This window comes from Chiloscyllium punctatum, chromosome 11 (assembly GCF_047496795.1).
Source record: "Chiloscyllium punctatum isolate Juve2018m chromosome 11, sChiPun1.3, whole genome shotgun sequence".
Lineage (NCBI taxonomy): Eukaryota > Metazoa > Chordata > Chondrichthyes > Orectolobiformes > Hemiscylliidae > Chiloscyllium > Chiloscyllium punctatum.
In genome coordinates, this window is record NC_092749.1 from 66,209,312 (window position 1) to 66,229,345 (window position 20,034).

General features: G+C 42.8%; 1 protein-coding gene across 5 annotated transcripts in view; it reads right to left on the minus strand.

Annotated features, from left to right (window-relative positions):
- The window catches only part of fancl (FA complementation group L), an 84,188-nt gene extending 65,370 nt beyond the window's left edge, over positions 1-18,818 (minus strand). Inside the window, exons 1-2 of one of the 5 annotated variants that reach the window (XM_072580977.1) lie at positions 18,706-18,761; positions 1,199-1,298 (exon numbers count right to left, since the gene is read on the minus strand). The gene's annotated coding sequence lies outside the window, so the exon portion shown is untranslated. Of the gene's footprint in view, positions 1-1,198; positions 1,299-9,260; positions 9,425-18,458; positions 18,571-18,705 lie in introns of those variants that run through there. The other 4 variants (XM_072580978.1, XM_072580979.1, XM_072580976.1 and 1 more) reach the window with 4 other exon arrangements.
- Between the last annotated feature and the right edge of the window lie 1,216 nt (positions 18,819-20,034).

Here is a 20,034-nt window from a genome sequence, read left to right on the forward strand (position 1 = left end):
TACTTCAGGTCACTGTGAACAAGGGCACACATGCATCTATACAGATGGTTTTCTTTTAAAGCGTCACTAACTTCACACTTTGTAGCTGGCTGCCAGCTTTTGTGACTTGCATTGCATTTTAGTGTAGTGTAGAGAGAAAAGCAACTTATCATATTTCAGTCAATCAAGGGGGTGGACTTGTTGTTGCATAGCACCATCCTATGTCAATGTCATACCAATAGCATGCGCAGCATCTTACACTGTGTGGCTTCAACTATGGCAGACATGGCTCTGTCTAAAAGTCAAAGGAGACCGCCCTAGTGGCATCAAGGGGACCACAGTCAGTCAGGTGCTCATCTAATTTCAGATCAGGAGTTAGCCATGGTCAGTCCCACAGATCAAGTGCAATCAGTTCAGGCATAACAGACAAGTCAATTAAGGTGTAGTGGAATCATCAGTCTGGGAGGTGGATCAATTTTTCCAGCAAAGGGACAAAAGGAGAAACTTAATTTGATGGAGGAAAAGGAGTTAATGGTGAGGCACAAGCAGGGGTGGTGGTATGATGTCCCTAATAAGTGAGGAGGATGTGGAGGGGGCTGGAGGGCTTAGAGGTTTGGGAGGAAGAGATGGGTGGGAACCATTGAATGAACACGTGCATGCAATCGCAAGAGTTGTAGTGCTTGAGCCTTAGTGATGAACAGCTGCAGTGTTGGAATTAGAGTGATTGATGACCCCGCAAGTGTAAGCTGGAAGAGAAACGATGGTGACACTTACTCTTGTAGAGTGCAGAAAATAACTAACTTTCTTCCTGAACTGCTGAAAAATGTGTTTCATCCCAGACACTGTAGTGACCCACATTGCAATTATCTCAATACAGGCTGGTTGAGTCAGGTGATAGATCTCCTTTGTCAGTCAACAAGCTACAGCACTGCCCTCTTTTCTACTAGCACACACCACAAACCAAACAGCTAACTTCCTTTTCTCAACTATTTCTTGGCTATAACATACATTAATGATCTGGAAAATGCAACTGAAGGCATTGTTGCTAAGTGTGCAGATGATACAAGGATAGATGGAGGGACAATTAGAGTTGAAGAAGTGGGGAGCCTGCGGAAAAGATGGACAGGCTAAGAGAGTGGGCAAAGACGTGGCAGACAGAATACAATATGAAAAATTATGAGGTTATAGGATTTTCTAAATTGGAAAAGGGTTCAGGTACCTGAAGCACATAACAACTTGCGTGTCCTCGTTAACGATTCTCTTACGGTTAACACATAGGTCCAACTGGCAGGTTGAAGTTAGCATTCATTTCAAGAAGGCTGGAATACAAGATCAGGAATGTACTGCTGAGCGTGTATAAAGCTCTGATTAGAACATATTTGGAATATGATGAGCAGTTGTGGGCCACGTATGTAAGGAGGGATGTGCTGGCCTTGGAGGAAATTCACAAGAATAAATCCAGGGAGGTTGACAGATGACGTTATAGAGGTTATTAAAATCCTGAAAGGTACAGATAGGGTTAGTCATAGGTATCTTTTCCCTTGGATGGGGGATTTCAAGACTGGGGAGGGGGGGGGATGAGGGTATTTTTAAGGTGAGAGGAGACAGATTTAAAAAATGAGGGGCAAATGTTTTACACAGATAGCTGTCCATGTGTGGAATGAGTTCCTGAGGAAGTGGTGGATGCGAGCACAGTTACAACATTTAAAAGACACTTAGATTATTACATGAATAGGACAGTTTGGAGGGATATGGGCAAGCAGCAGGTAGGTGGGACTAGTTTAGTTTGGGATTACACTCGGCGTGGACCGGTTGGTCCAAAGGGTCTGTTCCCATTCTGTATGACTCTATGAAGGGCTTGTCATGTGAGGAGCGGTTGAGAACTCTGGATTTGTCCTCGATGGAATTTAGAAGAATGAGGAAGATGTCACTGAAACTTACAGAATACAGAGAGGCCTGGATCAAGTGGATGTGGAGAAGACGTTTCTACTAATATGAGAGACTATATGTAGAGGGCACAGCCTGAGTGATAATGATGACCCTTTAGTACTGAGATGAGGAGGAATTTTTTCAGCCATAGGGTGTTGAATCTGTGCAACTCTGTCACAGAAGGCTGTACAGGCCAAATCAGAGTGCCTTTAAGACAAAGTTAGATAGATTCTTGATTGGTAAGGGGATCAAGGGTTACAGGGAGGAAAAGGAGGAGGACAATAGGGTTGAGAAACAGGATCTCATGGTGGAATAGACCAGGTGGGCTAAATGGCCTAATTCTTCTCCTATATCTTATGATTACATTCCAGGACCTCAATGTGCAGAGCAGTTCTAGTTTGCATCATTAGAACTAATGTGTAGCTTGCACTAATGTGACATCAGCAGGTATAAACATCACAAGGTCCTGGTAGCAAGGAATGCTTCAGCTTATTTGCTGCCTGATCCCATATGGAGGGCACCAGAGAGACTGGCTGGATAATTAATTGTGTGATTGGCAAGATATTGATGGAGAAAAGTCACTGTGGGCTGCAACATACTGAATGCTATGAATCCCAGTCGAAGAAAGCCCAAAGTAGGAAAAAATTCAGTCCATTGCCCCCACTATCAAAGTTTTTTTTTCTTGGCACAGAAACAGAAGTTGCTGAAAAACCTCAGCAGGTCTGGCAGCATCTGTGAAGAGAAATCAATGTTAATGTTTCAGGTCCAGTGACCATTCCTCAGAACACTACAGAAGCCTGCTGAATGTAGTCTGCTAACTGGCAAACGATGCTAACAGACCTGTTGAGCTTTTCCAGCAACTTCTGTTTTCGTTTCTGATTTATGGCATCCGCAGTTTTTGTGGGGTTTTTTCTGGAATTCCTATTGTATTACATGAGGACTGGACCTCCAGTTGCCACTTCCGTTATTATATTTAAAAAAATCAAGTAGCCCAATGACTGGCAAGGTTCATGCCTTTGAACAGTCTTTTACATAAGGTTCTAAGGGGCTGCCAACTTCTGTGAAACTGTACCTCAGCAAATTTCAGGCAAGACAAGGAGCAAACATTGATATTAAAAATATAATACAAGTTTCATAACAAGCCTTCATTCCTTACTTATTTTGAGAATTAAAATGAAAAAAAAATTGGTACAGTTTTCTTCACAAGAATATAATAGGAGCAGGAGTGAACCAGACAGTCCCTCAAGGCTGTTCAACCATTCTCTGAGATCTGGACTGAACTTCTATATCAGTTCTATTTTCCCATCTCACTCCCTTATTCATCAATTCTCTTACTGTCCTAAAAACTCTAGTTATCTCTGGTTGATGATACTCAATAATGGAATACCCGCAGTCATTAGGGATAGAGAATTCCAAAGATCCACAAACTGTTCAAGTGCTACATGTGCCATACAAGCTCCCCTATTTATCTTACAGTCTGAAAATCTTTCCCAAGTATCAATTCATGTCAAACCTTCCTTATTGATGCATTTTTTTTTAAAAGTGTAATGTCAAAGGGAACCTTGCAAAAATATTGTAGCCTAAAAATCTGTTGTTTCTCTTCTTCCTCTGCTAGTCTCTTCAGAACAGAACAGCAAATATACCTATCAAATGAAGGATGCCAGTACAGGGAAACCCCACAAGTTTTGACAAAAGGTCCTCGGTGTGTGAAATAAACCTACAAATCAGATGTAGAGTGGCAGTCCCAACGCTTCTCCTCCCATCATCATCCACCAATTACTACTACCAACTTTAAATGGGTTGCAGGCTCAGATCTACAGTGACTGAATTGGGACTGCACGAAAGTCCTTGAACTTCAGATCCTAAAAGCTGAAGTAAAATAGAAAACTTTCCACCAATGGCGTACTGGATTCAAATCAGTGTCCCAGAGGTGAAAGAAATATTGTGCTGACCCATTCAATCTACCACCCCAGCCAGGCATACTAGCCAATTCTGACAGGAAACTATGTGACAGAATTATATATTAAACAACTCCCATTAACAATTACAGTACAAAATCTGCAGAAATCTTCCTAACTAAGCATTTTCTCATATCCATTGTTTGCTGTCCTAGATCCATCAAGGCACAAATTGACCCAAATTTTGAATTCCACTTGTTGTATTACAAAATATTTTAACCGTATGATAGTAAATTACAAACGAAAAACCTGCAGAGGAAGAATTACTTCTCTAACAGCCTAAACATTGATGAAGTATCAACTATTACTTTTACGAAGACACAGTAATCTGTTACAGCAAATAATGGCTTGGTTACAAGGAGTCAACTCCATCAGAGTAGCCACACATGACATTGCATCTCTACTCTAAGCAGTGCAAGCTAACCTTAAGCAATACTGGCTAGCTGTAAGCAGTAACCATTCACAACATTGGCACCATGCTGACATGTCCAGTCAAGCTGCCTCATGGAAGCAGGCAAATTAATCAAAGACCCCTACTACCCCGGTTATACTCTCTTGCATTGGGCAGAAGATACAAAAGTTTGAAAACACTGACCAAAAAGTTCAAGAATAGCTTCTTCCCTGCTGTTATCAGACTTATGAACAGACCTCTCATATATCAGAGTTGATCTTTCTCTGCGTCTTTTCTCCATTCTGCCTATTACCCTGATGTATTTATGTAAGGTATGATTTGCCAGGTTAGCACACAAAACAATAGTTTGACTGTATCACTGTCTCATAACTGAAGTTTCTCATCCCTATAACCAATGTGCTCACATGCTTCCCAAATTGTGGCACTCAGAAATATATACAACACTCCAACTGAGATCTAGTAGGTATCTTATAGAAGTTCATCATCACCTTTCCGCTTTTGCATTCTATATCCCAATTAATAGGAACTCTTGCCTTTCTCCATCTCTCATCCCTCCTTTCAGCCATGTCCCAGTTATTGCCATAACATACTGGCTGAATTTTCCAATGGCCAGACACTCCTTATTCCCGCAGAGATGGGAGGTGCACGTGGGGTCCCTGTGGAATTTCCATTGTAGCGCACTCTAAAGGAATTGCCAGGAAATTACACTGAAGTCTCAATTTAATTTGGAAAATTCAGATGGTTTTGATGAAGTTAAATAACTAGTTACTCAGGAAAGGTTAGACTATTAAATACACACTCCAATCCTGGAGTATTTATTCAATAGACCCCACATTTAGCACACATACATCTATATCTTATCCATTACAAACCCCCAGATTCTGACGAACTCACATTCCTTTAAACCTGTGGGACGGACAGACAGACATACATGCACTCCATCTGTTGACCCAACCGGACCCCTGATGCTCCCACTTGACACAACCGGACACCCACGCACCAGATTGGACTTGACCATGGCCCAGAGGTAAAAACAATGACTGCAGATGCTGGAAAGCAAATACTGGATTAGTGGTGCTGGAAGAGCACAGCAGTTCAGGCAGCATCTAACGACCAGCGAAATCGATGTTTCGGGCAAAAGCCCTTGGCCCAGTCCAACACGCCTCCTGTAGCCAGACCCACCTTCCCCAAGCCTCAGTAGACTGGATTTTTACTACCAACCCTGACTTAATCAAAACACTGCATCACTTGCCTGGTCACCTTCCTAACATCCATCCTGGTGCCCAATTCATTTGGCATCCTATCCACCTGGCACTCTACCTCCTATCCGGTTGGAATCCTAAATAGCTGACAGCTGTCCTATAGTTATCTAGCATCCTACTCCTGGCATCCAACCCCTACCCATCTCGTACCCCAGTACTCCAGACACTTACCCTATCCACCTGGCACCACTTACAAGGACATTTTGGGGAAACTCAAGCTGTTCTCAAAGAACAATAGAGCACAGGAAGAGGCCCTTTGGCCCTCCAAGTCTGAGCCAACACATTTTGCCCTTCAATACTAAAACCATCCTCACTTACAGGATTTATATCCCTCTAATCCCTTCCTATTCATGTATTCGTCCAAGAGCTTCTTGAATGCAGCAATGGTGTCTGCTTCCACCATCCTCCTGACAGCGTATTCTGGGCTCGCACCACCCTTTGTGGGAAATGTTTGCCTTGTACATCTCTTTTAAACTCCACTCCCACCCCCTGCACATCCTTGAACCTGTGTGCCCTAGTAAGTGACCCTTTCACTCTGGGAAAAAGCCTCATACTTTCCACTCTTTCCAACCCATTCACAATCTTATAAACTTCTATCAGGTCGTGTCTCAATCTCCTGCATTCAGTGAAAACGAACCCAGTCTATCCAACTTTTCTTCATAGCTAAAATTCCCCATACCAGTTAAAATCTTTTAGGTACCCTCTCCAAAAGCAAGTCCATCTTTCTGGTGGTGTGGTGACCAGAACTGGAAGCAATATTCAAAGTGTGGCCTAACTAAAATTTTATACAGCTGCAGCATAACTTGCCGATCCTTGAACTCAATGCCCCTTGCAATGAAGGCAAGTGTGCCATAGCCCTTTTTTTGCTAATACCTGTGCTGCCACCTTCAATAATCTGTGGATCTGCAAACCTGGATCCCTCAGCATATCAATACTCCTCAGGGCTCTACCATTCACTGTATGATTTCCACTCGTACTTGATCTTCCAAAATGCATCACATCATATTTGTCTGGATTAAACTCCATCTGCCATTTTCTGTCCATGCCTCCAGCTGAACTACAGAAAAATCTTTGGCATGAGCAATAAGGAAAATCACCCTTTAGCTGTTCCCAGCATAATTTAAAAAGGCTAACGAAGCAAAGCAAAATCGCAACAGCACCAGGTACAGCCCCAAACTCCAGGATCTCCCTAGCAGAATTAAAATTGTTTTGTTTGGCCATGCATCACAAGGGCAGATAGCAGATCTTTGTGTAATACCTAATTCCTGCAGAGGTTGGATTGCTCACTGAAGAATATGTGTTACTTACTCAGAAAAGTACATTTTATCTCAATGAAAATTTTGCAAATCCACTCCTGACTACTGTTTTGTTTAACTAGATTCCATATTCTAATTTTAATGGCTTGCTTCTATAAAATGCCTGCTCATGATTAAGCCCATGTGATGAGTGAGGAGGAACCAAGTTAACTTCATTGATGAGAACTCTGCCCCCAAGAACAAACCTTAATTGTTTAGATTTTCATTTCAACTGCAACTGAAATGAGTTTCAGAGTCACTGTATACAGCTGAAGTAGAAACTGGGTCTCGTCCACATCCCGCACCTCCGCCCTCAGACCCCACCCCTCCAACCGCAACAAGGACAGAATGCCCCTGGTGCTTACCTTCCACCCTACCAACATTCGCATAAACCAAATCATCCACCAACATTTCCGCCACCTCCAAAAAGATCCCACCACCAGGGATATATTTCCCTCCTCATCCCTTTCTGCTTTCCGCAAAGACCATTCCCTCCGTGACTACCTGGTCAGGTCCACACCCCCTACAACCCACCCTCCCATCCTGGCACCTTCCCCTGCCACTGCAGGAACTGCAAAACCTGCGCCCACACCTCCTCCCTCATCCCCATCCAAGGCCCTAAAGAAGCCTTCCACATCCAAAGTTTTACCTGCACATCCACTAATATCATTTATTGCATCCGTTGCTCACGATGCGGTCTCCTCTACATTGGGGAGACTGGACACCTCCTAGCACAGCGCTTTAGGGAACATCTCTGGGACACCCACACCAATCAACCACACCACCCTGTGGCCCAACACTTCAACTCCCCCTCCCACTCTGCCGAGGATATGGAGGTTCTGGGCCTCCTTCACCGCCGCTCCCTCACCACCAGACGCTTGGAGGAAGAACGCCTCATCTTCCGCCTCAGAACACTTCAACCCCAGGGCATCAATGTGGACTTCAACAGTTTCCTCATTTCCCCTTCCCCCACCTCACCCTAGTTCCAAACTTCCAGCTCAGCACTGTCCCCATGACTTGTCCTACCTGCCTATCTTCTTTTCCACCTATCCACTCCACCGACGTCCCTGACCTATCACCTTCATTCCCTCCCCCACTCACCTATTGTACTCTATGCTACTTTCTCCCCACCCCCACCCTCCTCTAGCTTATCTCTCCACCCTTCAGGCTCTCTGCCTTTATTCCTGATGAAGGGCTTTTGCCTGAAATGTCAATTTTGCTGCTCCTTGGATGCTGCCTGAACTGCTGTGCTCTTCCAGCACCACTAATCCAGAATGAAGTAGAAACTAGATTTGCCTTTTGTGTAAAGTTCAGATTTCTCCCTTCAGGACAGACCTTGAAGGTTATACTGCACATAATTAACTTTAACACAAAGTTAAAATGTATTATATTTAGAGACTTGGAGTGAGCTTTTGACAGTAGGAAGTAATTATTTTATATCAAGGTAAGTCTAGAAGAAAAAAAAGAGACTTTTTAAACTGACTGGAATCAAGATGTCACTGTGGATGTTAAGCTTACTGAATGTGTGACACACAGGATGTGGGTCATCTTGGATCTGCAAAGAATCCAAGGGGATATGCCTTCTAATGCCAAGTAATTGACTCCCTCAAGAAATACATTTTTGGACTAAATAACTAACTAGCTCCACAGAACACTGTACACAACCAAGAAAAAGTGTCTAAAAGGGATGTTCCACGAGGTTGTCTTCACCTACATGTGAGAGGCAGACTAGCAAGCAATAATAGATAGGCTGTAGTCAATGCGTCAGGCAAAGAAAGTAGAAAGAAATAGAAATCAATGGAGCGTGAGGTATCCAACAGGTTTTCACCATTGGAGATAGACAAACTTTAACAGTTGGGATGGTGTGCAAGAGTAGGTTAAAGAAGCAGAGAAGTACATGGTTGCTCAAGGGACTCAAGGAACAACTAACAATATTGCAAGCAACTTCCATGATGTTTGTTCCTATAATCTCAGGTTTCTCATTTCCAATAGCACGATTTTATCCAGTCAAGCCTGAACCTTTATAAAAAGGCAGCGACAACAGACTCAGATTGCTCGTTATGTTTGTGAAAGACTCTGTTAACATATAATCAGAACATCCAAAAGGATGCTGGTGGAATTGGTTGAGATCACAAAGTCTCTCAAATATATTTTAAAAATGCATTGCAATCAGGCAACATACTAATGAAATAGAACATAAGAATTGTGAATGCATTATAGTTAAACCATTGTGAAGGAATGCAACCTCAAATTACTTGTGAACCTGGCCTCAATATAGGAGGCTGGGGTGGGGGGGGGGGGGGGGGGGGGGGGGGAGGAGGTATGTGCTGGAAACATTAATGATGGAAGACATAAGAAATCTAGAAGAATAAAGGCTCATTCATCAAAATCAGGACTGGGTCAGTAACAGCAGCTTATATCTGACCAAATTATTGAATTTCTTTAAGGAGCTTTCAGATCTGGGTCAGATTTTCCGATGGCCAGGCAGTCACTTCTGCAACATAAATTGGAGTTGTGCACGAAGACCAGGCAGAATCCTCATTGGAGCTGAATCCAAGGGAATTTTCCAGGAAATTGAATATTCTGTTGGGCAATTCCCTTAAACCTGGAAGCCGCCAAAAACATCTGTTAAAATCAGAGAATTCGGAGCTAAGTAATTCTGCAGTTAATTATGTTAATTGGGAAAAGTATACAATTAAATACTTAAGTAAGTAAGTTACCTTGCTGAGCTTGAAGGTTTGTTTTCAGACGTTTTGTCACCATATTATGTAACATCAGTAACATTCTCTGGTGGTATGTCCCGCCTCTCCAATTATAGATCTTGGTTTAAGGTGGGTGATGTTATTTCCTGTTCCTTTTTTTTCCCAACGTAACGTAGATAGGGTCGAAGTCGATGTGCTTATTGATGGAATTCTGGTTAGAATGCCAAGCCTCTAAGAATTCTTGTGCATGCCTTTGTTTCACTTGTCCTAGGATGTATGTGTTGTTTAGTCAAAGTGGTGTCTGTTTGAAACTAGTGATAGTGGGTCATGTTTTTTGGTGGCTAGTTGGTGTTCATGTATCCTGGTGGCAAGTTTCCTGCTAGTTTGTCTGACGTAGTGTTTGTTACAGTTCTTTCATGGTATCTTGTAAATGATGTTAGTTTTGCTGGTGGTATCTAGGTTCATTAGTCACTGTTTAAGTGTGTTGGTAGGTTTGTGAACTACCATTATGCCAAGGGGTCCGAGTAGCCTGGAAGTCATTTCTGATATGTCTTTGATGTAAGGTAATGTGGCTATAGTTTTTGGTTGCATTGAGTCTGCTTGTTTGGGTTTGTTTCTAAGGAATTGGCAGACTGTGTTTATTGGGTATGTTTTTCTTCTTTATGTAGTTCGTGGGTGCTGCAGTGTGATGTAGTTCATTGAAATAATGCCGTGATGCAGCTCCGTTTATGGGTGTTGGGATAATTGCTTCTGAAGTCAAGTATTTGGTCCATGTGTGTTGTTTTTTTGTTGACACTAATTTGAAGCTCTCTGTTAAACTGTCACATCTGGGAATGGGAGTCTGTTGTCGTTCTCCTCCTCTTTTGTGAATTTTATGCCCGTCAGGATATTGTTGATGGTGTTGTATGTTTCCTCTAATTTGTTCCATTTTGTGACAACAAAGGTGTCACCTATGTAGCGGACCCAAAGTTTAGGTTGGATAAACGGGAGGGTAGCTTGTTCAAGTCTCTGCTTTACTGCTTCTGCTATGAGCCCTGATATTGGTGATCCTATGGGTGTTCCATCGATTTGTTTGTAGGTTTTCTTATTGAATGTGAAGTGGGTAGTGAGGCACAGGTTCACTAGTTTGAGGATGTTATCTTTGCTCATGACGTTGGTGCTGTCTGCTGTTTGTGGTCCTGGTTTTCCTAGTAGTGATGCTAGTGTTTCTTTGGCTAGGGCAACGTTAATTGATGTGAAAAGGGCTGTAACGTCAAAAGAGACCATTATTTCATCCTTTTCTATCTTGGTGTCTTTGATGGTGTTCAGGAATTCTTAGAGGCGTGGCATTCTAACCAGAACTCCATCAATAAGCACATTTGTTTAGATCCTATCTACCTTCCTTTGGAAAAAGAGAACCAGAAATGACATCACCCACCTTAAGAAACCAAGATCTTTAAATAAAGAGGCAGGACATACCACTGGCGCTTCACCAGAGACTCTCACTGATGTTACCTAGTGTGGTGATGAAATATCTGAAAACAAACCTTCAAGCTCAGCAAGCTAACTTACATACTTACCAACCTGAGCTACAAATCTTCTCAAAAATTGTAATTAAATACTTAGTCTAACTCCTAAATAACCATTAAACTGACACCATACATTCCGCAATTTAACCCTACTGAGGCCACCAATATCTCAAAGACCCTGACCTAACACCACCCTCTCACATCCTAACACCTATTCTACCTTCTGCCTCCCAAAACCTATTCTTTACCCCTCCCTCCTCCCCAACCTCCCAATACCTACTAAAATCATGAGTGGCAAAGATAAGGTGAATAGTAAAGGTCTTTTCTGTAAGGTGGGGGAGTTCAAAACTACATGGCATAATTTTAAGGAGAAAGATTTGAAATGGGCCTGACGTGCAATTTTTCACACAGAGTGTGATTCATACGTGTAATGAACTGCCAGAGAAAATGGTAGATGCAAATACAGTTACAACATTTAAAAGGCATTTAAAAGTGCATGAATAGGAAAGATTTGGAGGGATATTGGTCAAACGCAGGTAAATGGGACTAGTTTAGTTTGGAAAACTTGCTCAGCCTGGACAAGTTGGAGTGAAGGATCTATTTCCAGACTGTATGGATCTATTCTTCATCCACCACTACCCTGACACCAAATCTCTTCCCAACCTACATCTTCCCACACCCCAAAATCTTCAAGCATTTGACATTTCTCCGCTGCTGCCAAACGTGACAACTTCACCTTCCAGTCTCCAAATTCGCAGACCCAACTTGACTTACCCTGAACACTATCATTTATCTGGCCCACATTCCTCCTCGCTCACTGGCACCCTTCTAACAGACGAATTTTCATTCTGTCCTCTCCACTGTTGCAGCCTGACTTGCTTAGTATTGTCAGCACTTTTTGTTTTGTTTTAGAATATCCAAAATCGGCAGTATTCCAGCTTTTGTCTAGCTTTGAAAACCAATTATGGATCTCAGGGCAGCAGGTCAATATTGGCAAAGAAACCTCTTGTTGTAAACCCAACATTTTCCATCACCTTCTCATCAAGTTGATGAATTTGAATGGTTCTACGTTGAAGATAAAGAGCCAAAGGCTGCAAGGGATCAGAACATATTCAAGTTGGAGAATTCAATGTCCATCAATAACAACGACTCAGTAGCACCACCACAGATAATTCTGGATGTGAAAGAATTATACTGACAATCAATTTAGCGTACTTGCATGCACTAGAAGCGATATGCACAAATTATACACAGGACCCTGCTCCTTGTGAACTAAAAGAGCGTGCACTGTGCCTGCTTAAACTCAATACAGCAGGTGACAGTCAGTCATTTGCTGGCAATGCCCTCAGCAGAATCAGGCTGCCTGGTTCAACAGAAGTGTGAAGTTATTAGGTTAATATAAGTTATTACGCATATGGTTAATATACGTTATTACGCCCAGACATTCCGAATGCCAGAGAATCATTAGAGAAATTGGACTGAGTTGTGTGCTGGAACCATGCAAACTTCTTGACACACAACTCATTTTGAGGCATTTGCCATAACATTGGAAATTCTAATGGACAATTCCCCTGCACCTGAAACTCTCTGGAAAACATCCTTATATTCAGAGACTTTGGAGGGTTCGGACTCACTTATGCTTTATAGTTACCCAGGAAAGGTTAAAAGCCTATTCTAACCCCAAGGGAACTAATGAACTTAATTCTCAATCTTTGAACGTCTAACTCCACTCTCACTAATCCTCAACATCCCACCACACAACACTGTCCCAGAATGGACACCCACCTCCCAACCCACCACTAAACTGATACCCAGGTTGGGACTACATCCCCCCGACCTGTCTAGACCAGTTTCTCCACCTGACAAACCCTGAATCAGCCTTCACCCCCCCCCCCCCACCTCTAATCCTATTCTAAGTACGCTTCCACTTACTTGGACTCGTGCCATCTCTCACCCTACTTCCTCACTTCCCCTTTCACAGGAGCTGCCAAGGTGCCCATATGGCATTTAAACTATAGAAAATGGGACTCAGTCCTGTAAAAAAATTGGTTACAATTATGATTTTCTACATTGATCAATTTGAAGATTGCTGACAGGTTTGTAACAGGGAGGCCTTTGCCTAAGAATCTCTGGTGAAAGATGTTATGCGCATTGGTTGGTAAGGTGACAAGTGTTTCTCTTTTGTGTTTCATATATTCAGTGGTCTATTTGGGAATTCAGAATAGTGGGAATGGAGGTTAGGTCAGTTGAATGTTTCTCCTGCAGTATGTGGAAGATAAGGGTCACCTCTGGTGTCCCTACTGACCTCATTTGTACTAAGTGCACCCAACTCAAGTTCCTCGAGAACTGCGTTAGGGAATTGGAGCTGGAGCTAGAGCTGGATAAACTTCAGATCATTAGGGAAGTGGAGGGGATAATTGAGAAGAGTAACAGGGAGGTAATTAGTCCACAACCACATTAGGAAGGTAGATGGGTTACCGTCAGGGGTGGGATAGGGAACAAGCAGGCAGTGCAGGGATCACCTATGGTGATACCCCTCAGCAACAAGTATACTGTTGGCGGGGGGGGGGGGGGGGGGGGAGACTTTCCAGGGTAAGCAGTAGGCCACAGGTCTCTGGCACAGAATCTTTCCCTGTTGCTCAGAGGGGAAGGGAGATGAGGAACAGAGTTTTAGTCATTGGGGACTCCATAGTTAGTGGGACAGATAGGAGGTTCTGTGAGAACGAGAGAGACTGACGATTGGTGTGTTGCCTCCCATGTGCCAGGACTCGTGATGTCCCTGATCGTGTTTTCGGGATCTTTGAGGGGGAGGGGGAGAAGCCCCAAGTCATGGTCCACATAGGTATCAATGACATAGGTAGGAAGAAAGATGGGGATCTAAGGCAGAAATTCAGGGATTTAAGATGGAAGCTTAGAGCTAAAACAAACAGAGTTGTGATCTCTGATTTGTTGCCCGTGCCACATGCTAGTGAAACAACAGGGAGAGAGCAGAGCTCAACGTGTGACTGTAAGGATGGTGTAGGTGGGAGGGTTTTGGATTGTTGGATAATTGGAGCTCTTTCTGGGGAAGGTGGGACCTCAAAAAAAAGGATGGTCTTCACCTGAACCAGATGGGTACCAACATCCTTGGGGGTGGAATTTACTAATGCTCTTCAAGGGTTTTAAACTAATGCTGCAGGGGGATGGGAACCTGAATTGTAGTTCCAGTGTACAGGAGGTTGAGGGTAGTGAGGTCAGGGATAGGTTTACAAGCTCGCGAGAGGGCAACAGCAATCAGGGTATTGGTTTGAAATGTGCGTACTTCAATGCCAGAAGCATCCAGAATAAAGTGGGTGAACTCGCAATACAGGTTGGCACCTGGGATTTCGATGTTGTGGCCACTTCAGAGACATGCCTGGAGGAGGGACAGGAATGATCGTTGCAGATTCTGGTATTTAGATGTTTCAGGAAGAACAGAGAAGATGGTAAAGGGGGTGGGGGTGCTTTGTTAATCAAGGGTAGTATTACAGCAGCTGACGTAACATGTGAGGACTCATCCACTGAGGTAGTTTGGGCTGAGGTTAGAAACAGGAAAGGAGAGGTCAACCTTTTAGGAGTTTTCTTTTGGCTTCTGAATTGTTCCAGGTATGTCCTGGAAAGGATAGCAAAGATGATTCTTGATAGGAGCAAGTGTAACAGGGTAGTTGTTATGGGGGACTTTAACTTCCCCAACATTGACTGGGAATACTATAGTTCAAGTAGTTTAGATGGATCAGTTTCTGTTCAACGTGTGCAGGAGGGTTTTCTGACACAGTATGTAGACAGGCCAACAAGGGGAGATGCCATATTGGATTTGGTACTGGGGAATGAATCCGTCCAGGTGTTAGATTTGGAGGCAGGTGAGCTCTTTGGCTATAGTGACCAAAATTCAGTTACGTTTACAATAGCAATGGGCAGGGATAGGTATATACCGCAGGGAAAGAGGTGTAACTGGGGGAAAGGCAATTATGATGTGATTAGGCAAGATTTAGGATGCATAGGATGGGGAAGGAAACTGCAGGGGATGGACACACTTGAAATGTGGAGTTTATTCAAGGAACAGCTACTGCGGTTCCTTGAGTAGGAGAGACCTATCAGGCAGGGAGGTAGTTTTCAAGACAGGGAGCCATGGTTTACTAAAGAAATTGTGATGGAAGAAGGTGGCTTATGTGAGTATGAGGCATGAAGGCTCAGTTAGGGGGCTTGAGAGTTACAAGTTAGCCAGAAAAGATCAATAGAGAGGACTAAGAAGAGCCAGGAGGGGACAAGAGAAGTTGTTGGCGAATAGGAGCAAAAAAAAAACCTGAAGGCCTTCTATAGGTATATTAGGAATAAGAGAATGACTAGAGTAAGATTAGGACCAAGATCATTGTGGAAAGTTGTGTGTGGTATCTGAGGATATAGGGAAAGCACTTAATGAATACTTGTTGTCAGTATTTACATTGGAAAAGGGCAATGTTAGTGAGAATACGGAGATACAGGCTACTAGATTAGATGGGATTGAGATTCTCAATGAGGAGGCTTTGGTGATTTTGGAAGATCTGAAAATGGATAAGACCCTTAGGCCAGATGGGATTTATCCTCAGATTCTCTGGGAAGCCAGGGAGGAGATTGCAGAGTCTTTGGCTTTTGAACTTTATGTCATTATTGTCAACAGAAGAAGTGTCAGAAGACTGGAGGATAACAAATGTTGTTCCCTTAAGGAGAGACGAGACAACCCTAGTAATTATAGGCCAGTGAGCCTTACTTTGGTTGTGGGTAAGGTGTTGGAAAAGGTTATAAGAAATAGGATTTATAATCACCTGGAAAGGAATAATTTGATTAGAGACAATCAACAGGGTTTTGTGAAGAGTAGGTCGTGCCTGACTAACCTTATTGTGTTCTTCAAGAAGGTGGCAAAACAGGTGGATGAAGGTAAAGTGGTTGGTGTGGTGTATATGAACCTCAGTGAGGAGTTTGATAATGTTCCACGAGGTAGGCTATTGCACAAAATACAGAGTTTCAGGATTGAAGGTGATTTAGCGAATTGGCTCAGAAATTGGCTTGCTGAAAGAAGACAGAGGTGGTGGTAGATGGAAATGTTCATCCTGGAGCTCAGTTACCAGTGGTGTGCAGCAAGGATCTGTTCTGGGGCCACTGCTGTTTGTCGTTTTTATAAATTATCTGGATGTGGGCATAGAAGGATGGGTTAGTAAATTTACAGATGACACTAAGGTAGGCAGAGTTGTAGAAAGTCGCGAAGGATGTTATGGGTTACAGAGGGACATAGATAAGTTGCAGAGCTGGGCAATGAAGTGGCAATGGAGTTTAATGCGGAAAAGTGTGAGGTAGTTCACTTCAGAAAAAGAAAGTAGGGGGCTAATGGTAAAATTCTTGGCAGTGTTGATGAACAGAGACATCTCAGTGTCCAGTGCATTAATCCCAGAAAGTTGTCACCCAGGTGGATAGGGTTGTTAAGGCAGCATATGGTGTGTTGGTGTTTATTGGCAAGGGAAATTGAGTTTTGGAGCCACGAGGTCATGCTTCAGCTGTATGAGATACTGGTAAGGCCACACCTGGAGTATTGCATTCAGTTCTAGACACCACATTATAGGAATTATGTGGAAGCTTACAAGAGTCTCAGTGAGTCTCTCTCTCACTGCAACCCTCAGGTCATCTCCTCTGCCCTCATTTATCTCTCCACTCTGCAGGCACCCTGTCTCTATTCCTGATGAAGGGCTTTTGTCTGAAACGTTGATTTTCCTGCTCCTCTTCTTAAACAAGTGTATTACATTAGCCATGCTCCACTATTCTTGGACCCTTCCTGACTCCAGTGATTCCTGAAAGATCATTACCAATGCCTCTACAATCACTTCAGCTATCTCCTTCAGAACCTTGCCGTGTTGTCCAACCAGTCCAGGTGATTTATCCACTTTTAGACCCTTCTGCTATCCCAGCACCTTCTCCTTAGTGACGGCCACTACACTCACTTCTGTTTCCTGATTCTCTTGAAGTTCTGGTATGTTGCTAGTGTCTTCACTGTCAAAACTGATGGAAAATATCTATTCAGTTCCTCTGCCATTTCTTTGGTCCCTATTACTACTTCACCAGCCTCATTTTCCAGTGTCCCAATGTTTTTCAGACATCTAAAAACAAACTCATAATATTTTTATATTACTAGCTAGCTTACTCATATTTCATGGTCTCCCCTTTTATTGCTTTTCACTTGATAGTTGCTTAAAAGGCTACCCAATCCTCTGGCTTCCACTAATCTTCTCCAGATTGTATATTTATTGTTTGCTTTTATACTGCCCCTGACTTCCCTTGTCAGCCATGGTTGCATCATCCTCCGCTTAGTGTGTTTCTTGTGCCTTGGTACGAATTTCTGTTGTGCTTCCAGAAAACTTCTGTCATTGCTGCTGAACCACCTTCTCTGCTAGACTACACTTCCAATCTGGTGAGGTCCTCACTGATGTATTTGTAGCTACCTTTATCAGTGCATTAGATTCCAGCTTTTCCCTCTCACAATGCAGATGAATCCTACCAAAATATGGTCACTGCCTCCAGGAGGTTCCTTCATTTAAGCTCCCTAATCAGGTCTGCCTCATGACACGTCACCAAATCCAAGACAGTCTATAAGCTAGCGGGCTGTATCACAAACTGCTCCAGAAAACCATCTTGTATACATACATTCCACAAATTCCTTTTCTTGAGATCTCTACCAACCAGATTTTCCCAGTCCACTTGTATATTGAAGTCCCCCATGATTAATGTACACATTTCTTATATGCCTTTTCTATCTCCTGATTTATTTTTTTCTCCATATTCTGACTCGTGTTAGATCCTCAACTGTACTCACATGGACATTACTCCTTCTGGCTCTACATCCCTTCTTGCTATCAATTTAATTTAATTTCTTACTAACAAGACAATCCTGACCTTTTTGCCCACCTGCCTATCCTTTAAATTGGACATGTACCCTTGGATATTTAGTTCTCAGCCCTGATCCCATTGGAGCCATATCTCTGTGATAACGACAACATCATAGCTGCCAATTTCAATCTGCACTACAAGTTCATTTACCTAATTTCAAATGCATGCCTTTAAGCACAACACCCTCAGTCCTGAATTGACTGTCCTTTTTAGGACATAATTAAAACAAATGCAGAGGTAGAAAATCTGAAATAAAAACAAAAATCTGAAAATACCCAGGAGTGCTTGTTGCAGCATGGAGAATATGGCAACGCATCTGTATGTAAGGAGCAACATTCTCAAAAACAGCACTATGAGTATAACCAGATAGTCTGTTTTAGTGATATATTGGTGGATCAAGAACATTCAAGGAATAGAAAGGGTGGAAGACCTGCCTCATTACGGCTCTGAGTTCGAGCTCAGAATAGAAGTTGTACCCTTTACCTACTGACACGAGGACGGTCTACCATCCACTGAGCCACCAAACACATCTTGAAAGGCCAGAGCCACGATAAATTGACAGCAGTTAAGCACAGGAATGTCCATGAACTCATCGACTGTTAAATACATAAATAAATAGATCAATCAGCGCTGTGGATACAGCCGGTTAGAGACTTCTCAGACTCTCTACTTTGGTGCCGGTAAAACACAATACTTGCTGGTTGTAGTGAGCTCCCGAACACATACTCACCTGTTCCGTCCTTTAACTGAATCTCACTTCTCCCATGTCCACCGCTGTACCGTCATTCACAAATGTCGCGGCCCGCGCCTTCTTTAGCCAATCACAAACTTCGTCTATTCCAGCCAATCGCAAACACAGCTGTGGCTACAATTGACCAATCCAATCAGAACGCTGGCCACATCCAACCAATCACAGACGTCACGCCAGGCCAGTCACACCAGATACTTTGGTAAAAACAATGACTGCAGATGAAGGGCTTTTGCCCGAAAAGTTGATTTCGCTGCTCGTTGGATGCTGCCTGAACTGCTGTGCTCTTCCAGCACCACTACACCAGATACTTTGTTCATCCAATCACAACCTCCGCCGTTCCGAATCCACTGTAGTTGCATTGTTAAAAATCACACAACATTAGGTTATTTTCCAAACTGTTGTGTAATTTTTAACTTTGTACACCCCAGTCCAATACCGGCACCTCCAAATCGTACTTACATTTAGCCATGTTGGGAGGTAAATACTATTTCATCCTGTAGAATTTAATCACTAAATGCTCTTCTGTAATGTGTGTTCATTTGCAGCAATAATGTCAAAGCAAATTTACGACAAGAGAAATCAAATTAATTGTTTTTTTTGTGTTTGGTACGCAAATATTGAGGCAGGCAGTTGGACGTTAAATAATAACAACCTTATTATTAAATCTAGGTTTAATGAGCATTTTTGATCAAGGTTATGGTGTCTATCAGCATCAGAAATGTTATAATTACTGAATAAGTAGAAACGTCCCTGCAATTTGCTGTCAGATTTAAACTTTATCATCGGGAAACCCCAGTCATTAAAGACTGTTTATTTCAAGTTAATACCACCTAGTCTTTATATGGCGCCTAAACATCTTAAAAAGTTTCACCAAGGTGCTTTACAGGAGTATTAATGAAACTAAATGTGATACCAAACCGCGAAAGGAGATATTAGGCCACATACGTTTCCACGGAAGTGGCTACTGTGCTGAAATTTGGATCGAACCTTGGTAGAACTCATACGTTCTCTTTTTTTTATTTCAAAAATATACTTTATTCATAAAATACTTTGATGATCTGTAAGGTTGGACATGTCATACATATGTAAACATTCCATTTCTTTGCATACCGAAACAGAGTAATCATTCCTATTTACAGGTCTGTACGATTACATTTTTAGCTGAGGTGTCAGCAGACCCCAAATGACTGCGTGGGCCCCCTGTTCTTTAGGCAGGTAGACGTTACACGGTGGTCTTTCCCCACTGCACCTTCTCCACTGCCCCAAGCTTCAGCGCATCCCTCAACACGTAGTCCTGGACCTTGGAAT